We start from the raw sequence: 16,358 nt of genomic DNA on the forward strand, positions 1-16,358 counted from the left end.
TAACCTACTTTTTAAACCACTGACACACAACTTCTCTTTGATCCTTCCGAAATTCAAGCGAGCTAGCAATTCCAAGATCCGGCAACAACTGACTTAGCAAATACAGACCTCAATTACTCACTGAAAGGGTCCAACGGAGAACGTGATCCCAGGATGTAAGAGAAATCCTGAGTTGAAGAGTCAAGCCTAATTTACAGACCGTCAGGACTAGAATACAGTCCAGAGAGAAATCATCTATGACACTTCAGACAACACCCATAATTCCTATTTATCCCAATTTAGGTGTCTATAGGCACCACAGAGTTCATACTTCAAAGCCGAACCCCACTCCACCCCCAGGTCATCCCTGTTTCAGTAAATGGGAAGTCCTGTCAACCTTTTAAGTCAAACACCGGAGAGTCATCCTTATTTCGTTCACACCCTACATGTAACCCATCAGCACAACCTGCAGTTCTTCCTTCAGAAAAGTATCTAGGACCTGACTAAACCCAATTACCCCCACTCTGCCTACCTTGGTCTAAGCCACCACCATCTCTCACCTGGGCTCCCTTCTACTGTCCTCCTCTGTCCTAAGTATAGCAACCGAGTCATCGTCTTTCTTCTCCTTTGAATCTTACAAGGTTTTCCACTCCAATTCAGAGGAAAACCTAAGTCTACCTTGACCTACAGAGCCCTACACAATCCCTTACACACCTCTCTAACCTTATCCATCATGTTGCCCCTCACTCTGCTCCAGCCACTCCAAAGGCTTTCTGATGTCCTCTGAACACACTAAGTAGGATCTAGTTTCAGTGTCTTTACACCTGCTCTTCCCTTGGCCTGAAATGCTCTTACCCCTGGTATTTTCATTGCTTGCTGACTTTTGCTCAAATGTTACCTCCTCAGACAGACCTTTGCTGACAGCCCATATGCACCCACCTTACCCTATATGGCTGCTTCATGACAACACCATCTAGCATGTATTTGCTTAGTTGTTGTTGGTTTTCTCCTGGTAGAATGTAAGCTCCTCGAGGAGGGGACGTTGTTCACTTTATTTTTTTTTTGCTACATCCCTAGCACCTAAGACACCTCTCCAATAAATTAACGTGAAATAGCTTAATAAAGGAATAAAATTTTTAAGGATTTAGGATGAATCACAGAACCCAAAGGCAGGAATATTACCACCTCAGGAAAAAACCAAAGTTGAAGACTGGTAGTATTTTTTCCTCTACCTGCCCTGTTTTTCTCTATTTGTTTTCTCCTTTCTACAAAATAACTTCTTTGCTTCTCCAAGCACAAGACCCAGTTTTTACTTCCTCAGGTCAAAATTAGAGGTCCAAATGACTACCCCAACTCTAAATTCCCACTTGAGAGACTCTGATTCCAATAAGAGACGATGTGTTTCTGGTGTCAGCCTTCATTCACTTCAACTGTAGTTCAAGTATCTGTTTATTAGGGTTAAATTTATTTTGTCAAGTTAACAAGTTAATTAGGTTTGCTTGGAATGGTCTTAAACTACAAAGTAAGAAGAACTGACATCATTCTAATAATCCATGTCCAATTTACTACTATAATACAGCTCTCTGTTTATCTAAATGTCCAGCAAATTTTTATCATTATAAGGCTTAGCCATTTCTTGATGAAGTTATGTTTAATAATTTAGCATGTTCCTCAGAGAGTACTAGGCTGGTTGGATTACAGCCAATCTGGAAGACCATTCTGCCTAATGAAATAAGTAGCATTCAGGTTCTTTAAATTCACAACCTTAATTACCTTTGCTGGACATTTCCAAAGATATCACTGGCCCCCAAATCCTAAAAACTCTGGTTCTGATGCTTCTTTATTTGCTGAGTGCCAAAAAATTCTGGGCATGCAAAACTGGTGTAAAGCTCTTACTGAGTTGCTGATGTACTAAAAAGAAGGTCCATCACAGGTCTCATTTGTTTCAGGGTGTTCAAAATTGCCATTTACCTACCCATCGACTACTGCCTTTTCACCCCAACAGCCACCCACATACAACTGACTCTCTACAGCAGAGCTGTAAACAGAAACAGTAAGGGGTTCCTGAAAAAAGATCAACAGACCCAGCTCTCTTTAAAAGTCATTTCAGGGCCCCAGACATCTTGGGAAAGAATGTGAGAACAGCCAGCCACATCAGGCCAGGAGATGCACCTGACCCACACTCTTGAATTATTATTGCAGGATCTAAACCCTCTGAGCACTCAGATACCAGTCCATCCATCCAGAGCTAGAGAGGTGAGGACACTGGCCTCTGCTTTTACAGCTCCTCGTGACTTTGACCTGGATTCCATCACCTTAGGACGACTTTTGCCTCATCTCCATGCTGTATTCCCCACCAACGAGGCTCCTTCACGAATACGTATGCACCCTTAGCTTAAAAGCTCCCCAATTTTGTCCTCCTTCGAGACACTGCTTTGGGGAGGGGAAAAAAATTAACCCACTGTTCTCTTTTACTTACTGCAAGTAAAACCGTTCCTTTTCCTTTTCCTTTACTTTGGCTTCTGCCTTTTGGCTCAACACTCACCAAAAGGCAAATCCAGTTTCAGGTAACACAGCCACCAAGAGCTATTTAGGATATACCAGGATCTGCACCAAATGGAGGAGATTTTCCAGCTTGGGTGCCCAAAAGGATGGAGTACCATGAACAGAAATGACAAAGAGAAAGCAGTTCCCTCATCACCACCACTCTATGGAGTGGTTACTTCTCCACTCCTGGATTACTTCTGGGAGAGGTCAAGGACCCTGAATATCCCTACACATTTTTCCTGGGTCTGCCAAACTGTAAGGCCTTAATTGCTCTCACCGGAGCTGTTTCTCAGGGATGTATTTGGATAAGCAACCTTGAGGGATGAGACAATGTCTCCCGCCAAGACAGAAGAGGTTTGCTTCCACTTACAAAAAAGTGGTACATTCCCCAAGCTCAGTGTTTCTGGGCTGCGACACAAATCTGGTTACATGTGGCCTCTATCTAGGCCCACTACTGGTGTTAACCCCATAGGAACTGAGGAACATGGGGGAATCAGCACAAACCAACACCAGGATAGGCTACTTGCTGTGCTGGAATAAAGTCCTTGGTCTCTGACCAAGGAGTCTCACATCTGCTAGCATCTATGAAACAGTTAACAGGCTAATTTACTATCTTGTAAGTAGTGAAAATCCCAGACACTTTGAAGCCCTTGAAGGAGAAGGTTCATGAGAGAGAGGAGTTCAATAGGAGTTTATGGTTTCTCTTGCCTTTTAATGGAGATCTAACTGACCCCTAACATTGTGTAAGTCATTGTGTAAGTTTTAGTTACAGAAAGTGATTTTGACATTTATTTATTGCAATACGATTAACAAAGAGTTAACTGTCCCATCACACAATTACCATTTCTTCTTTGTAGAGAGAACATCTAAGATCTAGTCTTTTAGTAACTTTCAGGCATACAATACCGTGTAGTTGAGGACAATCACTGCTCTGTGCAGCACTCCTCCAGAACTCCTTCATCCTCTCCCTCCGAGTCCCCTTCTTCAACAGATTAGACTCCAGGTCCAGCAATATACCCACATGAGTTGGCAGAACCCTAGTTTCCCCAACCCTTTTACGTTGTCACACTCAACAGACAAAAACCACAACCTTGTATGAATTCAACTACTTATTTTCTTTTGGCCAGTACTCAAGCCACCAAACATTGATTTAAAAAGCCAAACAGCGCATAGTAGTTACACTACAAATTCATTTCACTCATCTCAACTGGGCCCTCAAAACCGCCCGGCAACCTAGCTTTTTACTCATCACTTTCACTCTATCAACTACCTCAGTTCCTTTGAACTCTTTAAGCTTCTGACCTTTCACACCATCTTACAAATGACCTTGCCTTCTCTATCACAGAGAAAGCAGAAGCCATCAGACATGAACTCTTTCAATTTTCTACCACCAGATAGATATGTAAAACTATACAAATGTAACAGACTCATCACATTCTCCTTTCCCTCCATTTGGAATAGAGGAACTGACTTTTCTGTCCTTTGGTCCAATTCCTCCACCTGTGATTTAAATCCTATCTACTGGGGCGCCTGGGTGGCTCAGTGGGTTGGGGCCTCTGCCTTCGGCTCAGGTCATGATCCCAGCGTTCTGGGATCAAGCCCCGCGTCGCGTCGGGCTCTCTGCTCAGCAGGGAGCCTGCTTCCCCCTCGCTCTCTCTGCCTACTTGTGATCTCTCTCTGTCAAATAAATAATAACCTTTAAAAAAAAATCCTACCTACTGTCTTTCCAGTAATCTTATACTTCCCTTAATAATCTCTTCTAGAACATTCAAGTTCTCATTGTTCCTCTGTTGTTCTAGTCTTTTAGGGAAAATTTCAAACATAGAAAGGTAGAGAAATCCATATAATGGACACCATTTTATATATATATATATATATATATATATATATATATATATATACCATACCATACCATTTATAAATTGTTCGTGTTACTGCTGTATTTCTTTCTTGATTTTGTTCATTTTTTTAAAATTTCTATTTTTTTAAAAAGATGATATTTACTGGAGAGAGAGAGACAGAGAGTAGAAGTACAAGCAGTGGGGAGGGGCGGGGGGAAGAGGGAGAAGCAGGGAACCCAACAACCCAGGGCTCGATCCCAGGACCCTGAGATCATGACCTGACCAACTAACTGAGCCATCCAGGAGTCTCCACTTCCTAAGTATTTTAAAGTCAGTCACAGACAGCAAGACATTCCACTCTGAAATCTATCAGCACTCATCTCCAGAAATATTAGGACACTTCTCTATTAAACCATATTAACATTAATAGATCTATTAAAATTAACAGTAATTATTCAGGGGCTAATATACCTAGTCCATTTTCAAATTTCCCTAATTACTCCACCAATGTCTTTTTACATCTGATCTGTTCAAATTAGGATCAAATTACAGATGACATAACACACTGGGTTATGTCTGCTACATCTCTCCATCTAGAAGTATCCATTGCCTGCTATAGTCCCCCTAAAATACTGACTTACTGGACAGAATGAGCGACTTGTCCTGTTCAATGTCCTGCATTCTGCTTACTTCCTTATGGTCATTTAACTTGTTTATCCTCTATACTGCCAAAAACTTTAAGTTAGATCCACAGGTTAAAGGATATTCAAGTACAGTGTGTTTGACAGGAATAGTTCTAGGTAACATGCAGACTTAGTGGTATCATAAAACAGAGCACACTTAATCTTTGTTCATTCGCTCCTTGTAAAGCTAAGATTGGTGAGGGTATTCAAGTGTTAACAATTCAGGCTATTTTAAGTCCTCAGTTTCATCTAGCAAACCACCACCTGTGGGTAACCTTTCACTTTTAAGTGGATACTTTGTATCAGGGTTAAACATGCCCAAGTCTCTACCTTTAAAAAAAGAGAGAGAGAAAAAATGCCTTGACTCTACAGTTCACTATCACGGGGCCGTCCTTTTTCTACCCTTCATTATGAACTCTCAAACAGAGCTGTCTATACATGACCCCATTTCTTCACAGGGACTTCTGAATTCTCAAGCTTCATTCACTCCTGTCCAGCTGCCGTCAGCTAAATTAAAGCAGGCATCATGGAAATGGGGGAGTGGTCAGAAGGCATGGGTCTGAGAAAGGTTTCTAGTGGCAAAATCAGAGCCCTTGAGATGCTTGTACCAAATGAAAGGTAGCAGAATATGCCATCCCAATGATGGTTTAAGGATGTGACACAGAATTATTCAGAGAAACAGCAGACACAGGAGAGACTAAAAACAAGAGACCTTATCCTCTGAAATGGAAATTTAAATTTATAAAGAAAATCTCTACTTGTCAGAGTGTCTTGCTTTCTGTTCTAGGAAGGAAAGGACTCTAAACCAGAGAGTCTGAACCAATATAGAGTGCAGGATTTAAATCTGCACCAACACACCTTACCTTTGTTTACCCTTGCCTTGCCTGATAACCTCCCAGGACTGTCCCCTTCCCTACCCCACCAGCACTCCCAAAGGCGCCAGTTCTTCTTCCTCTAGCTGAAGAGACTGTCTGTCAGCTGGTGCCTTGGCTACCTTAGGGAGTTACACATTTTTCTCCCTGGAAATCTCTGATGTATATGTGAGGGATACAAACATGTTCAAAAACTTGTTTTTCTCATTTATCTTTTATTGCAGGGTGTCTCAGCCAAGAACTCAGAAAAGTAAAGAGAAAATCACTTTTCCTCCGTGACAGAGAGAACTGCAAACTTTCTCCAGATGCCTCAAAAGAAATGTTAAAGCTGCCTTCCCCTACCTTCCATGACCTACTGCTAAAAGGAGGAACTTGTTTTTCACTCTTTAAGGAAAATTGATTGGTTCTGTCACTAAGGAGAAAGAATATTTTGATGACACACTTTGTTGCTCTTTTCTTCCCACCTGACAATTGCTGAGAATACCAATAAGGATCACATCGAGCACAAACTAAATTATAAATGACTTCCATACAAGCCTAGAGATGACTAGGGTAAAATGAAGCCACAAAGATACCCCTAGGTGAAACCAAGTAAAATAAATCCTAGTAAGTTATGTTTTGAAGGTCTAAAGGAGGATCTAATGAAGTGGCCAGTCCCTGTACTGACCTGGTCTGTGGACGTATCAGGGCTATGAAAGCTCTGGATTCCTGAGGATGATATTGTGGCATAAGGTACAGTTTAGTAAGTCGCTGCCTCAAACGGTCAACTAAAGCATGCTCCAATTCAGACTACCTGAAGGTGCTAGGTAGCCCTTCTGGCTGACCTTCTCTTATCTCAGTTTTTATAGTGGGATATAGAGAGAATATTGTTAAGAATGATTGTCAACAGTTGGGTTGGGGTGTGTGTGCAGCAGACCATTGGGCTATTTAGTAAGCCTTGAGGTTGATTTGGTTCCCATATGTCAGAAGCTCTAAAAAAGAAAGGAGGGGTAAAATAATTGATGCCTCTTTGCCTTCAGCTTTGGGGCTTTTCACTATGTCTGAGTCCCCAGAAGTCCTACTCTGTTTTCTGTTAGGTGCCCCTCCAGGGGCACATATTTTACTGCAAGCAACAAAGTCCTCCAGCTACTTGTCCTCCTGTAGTTAGATCCTTTACATCCATAGTTAATAAGAACAAAAACCAAGAAAATGGCAAAATAGTTCATAATACTTTGTGAATGTAGGGGAGAAACATGGAAAGTAATGGCAGGACAAAGAAAACCAGAAAGATAAATAGTCAACCACCACTACAGAAATTTACCACTGGGTACAGCCAGGTGAACTGCCTCATAAATGAACTCCAAATCTTCCTTAAAGTTGAAGATACTCAAGAACCCAACCTATGAAGGGAGTAAACCAAAACATACTCTCTCACTGATCATCAGACTTCACCTGAATTAATGACCAAAAAAAAGAAGTGATGCTAGGCAAAAATTAAGGTTTTCATCTACACTGGTCATACACCTAACAGAGATTACTTAAATTAAAAAGAAAAAAGAAAAAGAAAAAGAAGAATTGGCAAGGTTGGGGGGAAAAGGTAACTCACTCTGGTAGGAAATCTATTGGAAAATAACTTGGCCACTATCTAACAAAGGTGAGGATACCTCTATCTTTCAATATGACAATTCCATTTCTGGGGGCCCCCAGCTGGCTCAGTAGGACATACCAGCCACTCCTGATCTTGGAGTCATGAGTTCAAGCTCCACATGGGGTATACAGATTACTGTTTAAAAAGTTTATTAGAGGGACACCTGGGGGCTCAGTGGGTTAAAGCCTCTGCCTTAGGCTCAGGTCATGATTCCAGGATCCTGGGATCCGAGTCCCGCATCGGACTCTCTGCTCAGCAGGGAGCCTGCTTCCTCCTCTCTTTCTGCCTGCCTCTCTGCCTACTTGTGATCTCTGTCAAATAAATAAATAAAATCTTAAAAAAAAAAGTTTATTAGAAAAATAAATAAAACTGTTTAAATAAAATAAAACTGTTTAAAAAGTTTATTAGAAAATATAAAGTTTATTAGTTTATTAGAAAAAATAAGATTCAATTCCATTTCTGGGTACATAAGCCCTAAAGGAAACTCAAGTACATGTGCTCATGTGTCAAGAGTTGGATTCAGGGCCACCTAGGTGACTCAGTGGGTTAAGCCTCTGCCTTCGCCTGGGGTCGTGATCTCAGGGTCCTGGAATCGAGCCCCGCATCAGGCTCTCTGCTTGGCGGGGAGCCTGCTTCCCCATCTCTCTCTGCCTGCCTCTTTGCCTACTTGTGATCTCTCTTTCTGCCAAAAAAAGATAAAATCTTTTAAGAAAAAAGAAAGAGAGCTGGATTCATATAATACTACTCGTAAGAGCAAGAAATTTAAAACCCCAATGCCCACCAACAGGAGAATGGATAATTGTAGTGTTTTCTTTCACAATGAATTATTATATCACAAGAAAACAAATGAACTACAAGTAAAGACAATCTAGAGTAATCTGAAAAGTAGTATTTGAGCGTGGGGGCGGGGGGGGGGGGTAGGGAGTGGAACAAGTTCCAGAAGACACATACCAGCATAATTCTTTTTATAAAGCTCAAAAACAACTAAGAATGCACACCGATGTAACAAAATATTCTTAAAGGGAATGATAAACAGTACAAGGAAGAAGCACACAAGTACAATAGCTGCAAGTAATGGTTAACTTTTGAATCGTGAGCTGGGTTTGCTTTATGGGTGTTTATGTTACCAATGAGCAAGCAAATATATAGAAGTGAGTCACAGTGGATCCACAATAAATAAGTTAATTTAACTCTTGCACTAAATTGAACAAGGAGGAGCGCCTGGGTGGCTCAGTTGGTTGGGCGACTGCCTTCAGCTCAGGTCATGATCCTGGAGTCCTGGGATGGAGCCAGCATCAGGCTCTCTGCTCCGTGGGGAGTCTGTTTCTCCTTCTGACCCTCCCCTTCTTGTGCTCTCTCTCTTTCAAATAAATAAATAAAATCTTAAAAAAAATAATAAATTGAACAAGGAGACCCTTAGACTGAGGCGGTTCTAATACCTTAACAAACTACATAAGCAAACCCAAACCTAAACTTGTAAAACCCAAGGACAACCAATCACAGGCAACTAGGCTTTCCAAATAAGGCAACCACATAGCTATAGCTAATCAAATAATTTCCTAGCTTTGCTTCTTTCTCTAAGAATCTTGCCCCTACGTATGCCCAATCCAAATAGATTTTTGCTAAAAAAAAAACAAAACAAAACAAAACAAAACGTAAATATTTAATATGCCTCCATTTAACTCTTACCACACCTTAAGTCCACTGGGAACCATAAAATAAGTGGAATGAGGTAAAAATAAAAGGAAATGGAGGTTCAGACAGGTGAAATAACTTGCCTAAAATTAGAGGCATGGTGGGGACTGAATCCAACATGTGTGAGAGTCTGGGACGCGGCTGTCTTCACCCTGCCACACTGATGTTTTCAAAGGGCAGCTCATCAAACTTCTCTGCTAAATCTGACTAATGATATTACCCCTCCTCATTCCCTTTACTACTATGGCTTTCATGACCCCAACTTCCTAGATTCCCCTTGTATCTCACTATTGTTTCTCTGGGGTTTTTTTTTGCTGTCTGTCCCCACCCCATTCACTTAAATACTTATATTTCCCAGAATCTATCTTCAGCCAGCTAGCCAAGAAACTTTCCTCCTAGGAGGAGGGAAAGATAAAGGAATACGAGATACAGATGAGCCATCTCTACATTCCTTTACAAAAAACAAAAACAAAAAACCCACAACTACAGGGGTACCTGGCTGGCTCAGTTGGTGGACCATGGGACTCTTGATCTTAGGATCAGGAGTTCAAGTCCCACGTTGGGAGTATGTAGAGATTACTTAAAAATAAAGTCTTAAAAGATTTTTTGAAATTATACATAAAAACACAACCAAGAACAAAACACAAAAAACATCAGAAGGATTCAGTGTAATTGTCAAGAAATTTCACCAATGGTGATTTTTAATCTAGGTCATATTGAAGCGGTTCATCACAATCTCTGAAGTAGTACTGAAATGATAGACAAAAGCAATTTTAAACTAATAACTTAACAGAAATTATTTTAATACAAGCACAGTGTCTTTCAGTTACCATAACTTCTTGACTAAGTTCTTTTTCAACATGAATAAATGATTCATTTAACACAACTGAAATTACTCTATCATATAATGAAAGCATTGTAAGTTGAGAAGAAAGCAGCATATCAGTTATTTTTTTAAAAGTTCAGCTGTGCCAGTTACACATATAAAAAAAAAACCAATGAGCCACTGTTTGCGTAATTCAGCCTTCCCTCTCCACTTCTTAAAACGTCCACAGAATCTTTACCAAAGCAAGGCATTATGTAGTCTATACAATTATACTGCTGTGTGAGTGAACAGAGCCATTTTCATCTATATGCAATAAGGAATATGAATTATTTCTTAGCTATTAATAATTTTCATCCTGATCATGAAAGCTCACAAAGCATGAAAGAATATTTTAGGTTGTAAATTTAGGCATAAAACTACTTTTGCTTAGTAAGTCTATTCATCAGAAAAATTCAAATTTGTTTTTATAATCTCTAATGTTCTACGTTTCTCTTGGCAATCTGTTAATTCCTATACTTTGTAAAATTAAAAAAAAAAAAAAAACACCTAACTGCAAACCCATAATGAATTAGGTATTTAAAGCTTTTACAATCATTCTTAGCATGGAATTTATTTTTGCTTCATTTTTTTTTTTTTTAAGATTTTATTTATTTGGGCGCCTGGGTGGCTCAGTGGGTTAAGCCGCTGCCTTCGGCTCAGGTCATGATCTCAGAGTCCTGGGATCGAGTCCCGCATCGGGCTCTCTGCTCAGCAGGGAGCCTGCTTCCCTCTCTCTCTCTCTGCCTGCCTCTCCATCTACTTGTGATTTCTCTCTGTCAAATAAACAAATAAAATCTTTAAAAAAAAAAAAAAAGATTTTATTTATTTGACAGAGAGAGGGATCACAAGCAGGCAGAGAGGCAGGCAGAGAGAGAGGGGGCAGCAGGCTTCCCACTGATCAGAGAGCCTGATGCGGGGCTCGATCCCAGGACCCTGAGATCATGACCTGAGCTGAAGGCAGGCGCTTAACCCACTGAGCCACCCAGACACCCCTCTTAGCATGGAATTTAAAAGCACACTTGTCTATCCACCCCAAGCATTGCACGTACAGATATTCCCATGTGGCTTTCACAGAAGTCAACTAAAAACCTAGGACTGCAGGGGGTGAATGGATAAGCCAGAAGAATACAAGTTAGAGCTGCTGAAACTGTAGCACAGGCATTCAGGTTTTTTTACTTTCTCATCCCACTGAACACTTACAGGCACCCAAAGTAAAAAATTCCACCTCTTGTGAACTGCCGGCCGTCTGTGTTGTCTGTGTTCTAGGAAACAATTAAGGTGCTCACGCTCTTCAGTCGGTTTCCCTTCACCTAACCGCTATGCTATGGCACGGTTCCTTCTTTCACCGGACATTTAATGAATGTCTATCATGCACAAAGACCTGAGGCTACGTATGAATAGGACAGCTCCAGTTCCCCAGGAATTCACACTCAAGTAGGAAAACAGACATTGAGGGGCACACTCCCATAGGTCCATAATCTCATTATACACAGCCCTAACACCAGGTGTGGCTTGGATCTGGGCAGTGTTCAGATTTTAAAAAGGTATGGACCCTGGGGCAGCAGCCCATATAATTAAGGAGTATTTCTGTAACAAAACATAAGCACATTCACAAGTAGGTGGGGAAAAACAGACTAGCAGGTTTCAAGTTAGATCAGGCCTGGTTGCCGTACAAAATGCGTCCAAATCGTGTAAGGTTTTGCCACTAAGTGATGTATGAAAAAAACCTGCCATTTGCATAGCATTTTGGATCTCCAATTTCTGGAAAAGAGATTATTGACCTGTAATGCCTAAGAGGAAGATCACATGGCGCAAAGTCAGGATAAGCCCAGAACTGAGGCATTAGTAGGAGTCAGCCAACCAAGAAATAGCATTCATTGCGCACTTTTGTGCCATGCACTATTCGAAATTCTCCACAGTAACTCATTTAATGGCTTCAAATCAACCTCAGAAGGTAGGGGCTAGTGTCTTCCCCATCCCACAGATGACGAAACCACAGGTTATGGAGCTTACCACACATACCTGAGTTCATATAACCTAACAGCTTGCTGACTCACTCGCAGCGTCCTTACTGTGTGATCCCAGGACTGCTCGCCTGCTCTGAGTCTCAATTTGCTGACATCAGTAGCGTGGAGATACCCTATGGGACTGTTTGGGAAATCAGAGATGCACATTCACAAAATGTCCTTGGAACTTTAAGTGAGGGCTAATTTGGCCCAGCAAGGGAAGTATCAAAGACATTATATAACCAGAAGCACTGATCAGATCATTATCAGTATCTGGATCAATAGATGTAATACAAAATACTTTAAACAAAAAAGAAAATACAATTATTACCAATTATTACAATTTTCACAGCCCCAGCCTCCCAGTTGTGCGGCCATGTAACCCCTCTGTTCTCTCCGTAACTTCTTGAGAGGTGCAGAAGATCCCTCCCTGAGAACTCTGGAGACTTCTGTTGGCAAGGAGAGGACTCTATCCCTATCCCCTATTATACAGACCAGGACTCCCTAATGAGTGGTAAGGAGAGAAAAGAGAGTCAAAAGGGGAAAGAGGGTAGGAGAGAAAACATGCAATTATGTAAAGGCCTTTCTCAAACTCCACCTACCTGGGAGGACAGCAGTACTGGGCCCAGCCCAGCATGCGGCCAACCCCCAACTCCAATGCCTTGACTCTGAGATTGAAGCCCTCCCTGTTCCTCAGGTGTGTAAGGGAAGCAGCAGCACGGTTGCTAACCACGATTCCACTAAATAACCTGATCCGTGGTTCCCAAAGTGTGGGAACCAGCAGCAGCAGTACCACTGAGAAACTTGCTAGAAAAGCACATTTTAGGCCTTTCCCAGCCAAGCCCCCCCCCCCCCATTCTGCTGCCTCCTACCGTCTGAGAAACACAGGTCTGAACTAGGTTCTATAGGAAACAAATCTAAAACCTTTTGACTGAGGGAAGGTTAAAGAATGTATTCATTAAGGGGCTCCTAGGGGGCTCAGCTGGTTAAACGTCTGCATCCGGCTCAGGTCCGGATCTCAGAGTCCCCCATCAGACTCACTCTGCTCCGCGGGGAGTCGACTTCTCCCTTTCCCTCTGCGCCTCCCTGCTGCTTGTGCTGTCTCTCTCTCACACTCTCAAATAAATAAAATATTAAAAAAAAGTTTCCTAAAAAAAACCTAAATGGCATTTATATTATCTTCCTGCTCAAACAAAACATCTAAATACTTTAAAAAATAAACAGAGTAGTTGGAATACACAATTATAGAAAAAAAATTCCCATTCTTATCAGTTTTTTTTTTTTGTCGTTAATAGGACAGGATTATTTCCCATATCTGAACTGTTAAAATTTTTTGAATTTTTTTTCTGAGGAATGCCTTCAGAATGGTAAGAGAAAAAACAGACACTCCCCATATAAATTTTCTATTTCTCAAACACTCACAACTTAAAGATATCTGTTTTTACAAAGAAATCATTAACAATTTCTTGACGTATTTCAGGTGTTATCTTCCCCTTCCTCAAGGGAAACAATCCATCTGGCAAAAACTTGAATTTTTTGGCAGCCACTACCTTCTTTAAATCTGTATTTGGTCATGCTATTACTCTTTAAGAAACTAAGAATGAAATAAACTCAAGAGTTGAAAGGACATCTTCTATCAGGAAATACCTAGGACACCAGAAAAGAGAGATGCTTGAAAAAAAGTTTTTAATTTAAGACTTAAATGCACTGATCTTTGTTAAAGTAGCAAAGCATGTGAGAAAACACCTGCCAATACTCCTTCATGTATCTCCGGAATTAACTAAAAAAGGGACTTAGATTCTCATCTGCCAAAAGTAGCTCTTACTAAATTTTTTTCTTTAAAAAAGAACTTTGTGATTTAGTTTTCTTAACAAGTCACAACATAATCAGTCCACACAGAAATCAACCAACAAGAAAACAAGCTCTTTATCCAGACTATCATAAACAGATCCACTGGGGGTGAACCCTCTGGGTAAGAATTAGGGGCTCTCTCTTTGAACAGGACTTGTCATCGTGGCAGAAATCTAAACTCAGGTAGTAAATTCCACGGCCCAATAAAATGTCATGCATTAAAGTAAAAAAAAAAAAAAAAAAAAAGGAAGGTATTCATGGAATTTAAAGTAAACGGATTTTTGTTTCACTCCTACACATTTTTACATTTGTGTGTTATAAATAAAATGTGTGACGACTGTAGTTTTTAAACTATGCCATTTATAAAAAGCTGAGTGTTTCATCATAAATTCTTTAGGTTTAATTTTTAAATTACAAGTTATAAAATTATCCTTTAAATCAAGGAAAAGGGAAGAACTCTTTGAGACAAAGGTAGTAACAAAACCTAAGATTATAATAATATCAGGTACTATATAAAAACCAGATGCAGAGTGCCTCTTCTAAATGTAGAATACATGTGTTTTCCATTCTTTTAGTGTATTCTCCCTACAGAACTGGAGAGAAAATGGAAGCTTTAAAGTGAAGAGGTTTAGCTTTTTTCTAGTGAACATTTGGGAAAGCTTTCAAAAGGATTTTTCTTTCTGCATTATTCCTATTATTTTTAGCAACAGTCTTAACATATTTAAGAAATGAACACTATCCTGACCTGTCAAATCCAAATTGCCTCCACTACAAACATGTCTTTAACTTCTACCCTGCACTAGGCACTCACAACGACCCACCCCAATCAAAAAAGTTTATCTTCTTCCGAAAAGTAATTACTGACGGATATTAATTACTGACTGATATCGGTACAGAAGGGCTGCAACAGAGCACATATTTTAAAATACTATGTAACCAAAACCGAATGTTTCATGAGAATATGACTGCACTTACCATACTAAGGATCTCCCTTAAACTGAAACTGTTTCTAGAATGCTTATATTTTTAGCTGCACTACCTCTTTTCCTTTTACTTAGTCCTACAACTACCTTCTCTAAGTTGAGAGGCCTCAATTTTAGTATTTCTAAGACTTTGTGACTCAGACATTAGGAAATAAATTACGATTATATAAATTACAAATCCTAACTTTCTCAGACTGTCTTTTCTCAGATGACTTCACTCAAGTATTACTGCCTCTTGGATTTTTTTTTAAATTTATTTTCTGCATAACAGTATTCATTATTTTTTCACCACACCCAGTGCTCCATGCAATCCGTGCCCTCTCTAATACCCACCACCTGGTACCCCAACCTCCCACCCACCCGTCAATTCAAACCCCTCAGACTGTTTTTTAGAGTCCATAGTCTCTCATGGTTCACCTCCTCTTCCAACTTCCCCCAACTCCCTTCTCCTCTCTAACTCCCCTCTTGGATTTTTTAAAAATATATTTTATTTATTTATTTGACACAGAGACAGAGAGATCACAAGTAGGCAGAGAGGCAGACAGAGAGGGAAAAGCAGGCCCCCTGCTGAGCAGAGAGCCCAATGCGGGACTCGATCCCAGGACCCTGAGATCATGCATGACCTGAGCCGAAGGCAGAGGCTTAACCCACTGAGCCACCCAGGTGCCCCTATCTCTTGGATTTTTTTTTTTTTTTATGGGACCAAGTATGGTTCATCTCTCTATCACTAAATCACACAGTCTTAGATCACTTTAAAGTCACATAATTTGTGTTGTGTGTGTATTTTTTTTTAACCAAAATCAATCCCTTAAATTAACCAGAATTTGTTACACATTATTCTTGATTATATCTAAAAAATGTTTAAATGAATCCCACCACTAAAAGATGAAAATATGACAACAGTGGCTATAAGAATTTCATCCCAACAAGTGTTTGTTAAGTGCCCATCCAATGTTTCTAGGTTTATAATGTTTATAAGGCATCACGATCTAGCTTATTTGTTAATTTGGCTACATGGCACAAAATGTGACTTGCCAATCACATATTCATGGAAAGGTAGCTGCAACTTCATGTGTTCACAGCTTTAAAAAAAAGTTAAAAATCTTTTTTTTAAGAAGTAAAATTATCTTAAAGTTACCAATAGTTAAGTAGAAATAAGAGTACATCACTTAGCGTCTTTCTCCCACTACAGATCTCATTCTTTCTAACATAAAGCCATTAATACCTAGGTAGAAGGTAAAACTTCAGAGGTTTTACTAATTAAAAAGTAAATGCATCTGTGTGGTATCAGTCTGAGATGAACACTTTTCCACCAATGCCACTTCAGGATCATACTTTATTTACCAAAATATCACACAACTGCTTTCTTGGGTTTAAACTAACAGCTAATAACCCACACTAGCTATCTG

At 40.2% G+C, this 16,358-nt stretch overlaps 1 protein-coding gene across 2 annotated transcripts in view; it reads right to left on the reverse strand.

Annotated features, from left to right (window-relative positions):
* The window catches only part of GNB4 (G protein subunit beta 4), a 56,165-nt gene that overhangs the window by 29,716 nt on the left and 10,091 nt on the right, over positions 1-16,358 (reverse strand). The window lies entirely within an intron of this gene.

The sequence above is a fragment of the Mustela putorius genome, unplaced genomic scaffold (genome assembly GCF_011764305.1).
Source record: "Mustela putorius furo isolate JIRA1106 unplaced genomic scaffold, ASM1176430v1.1 tig00003834_pilon_pilon_pilon, whole genome shotgun sequence".
In the NCBI taxonomy this organism is placed as follows: Eukaryota; Metazoa; Chordata; class Mammalia; order Carnivora; family Mustelidae; genus Mustela; species Mustela putorius.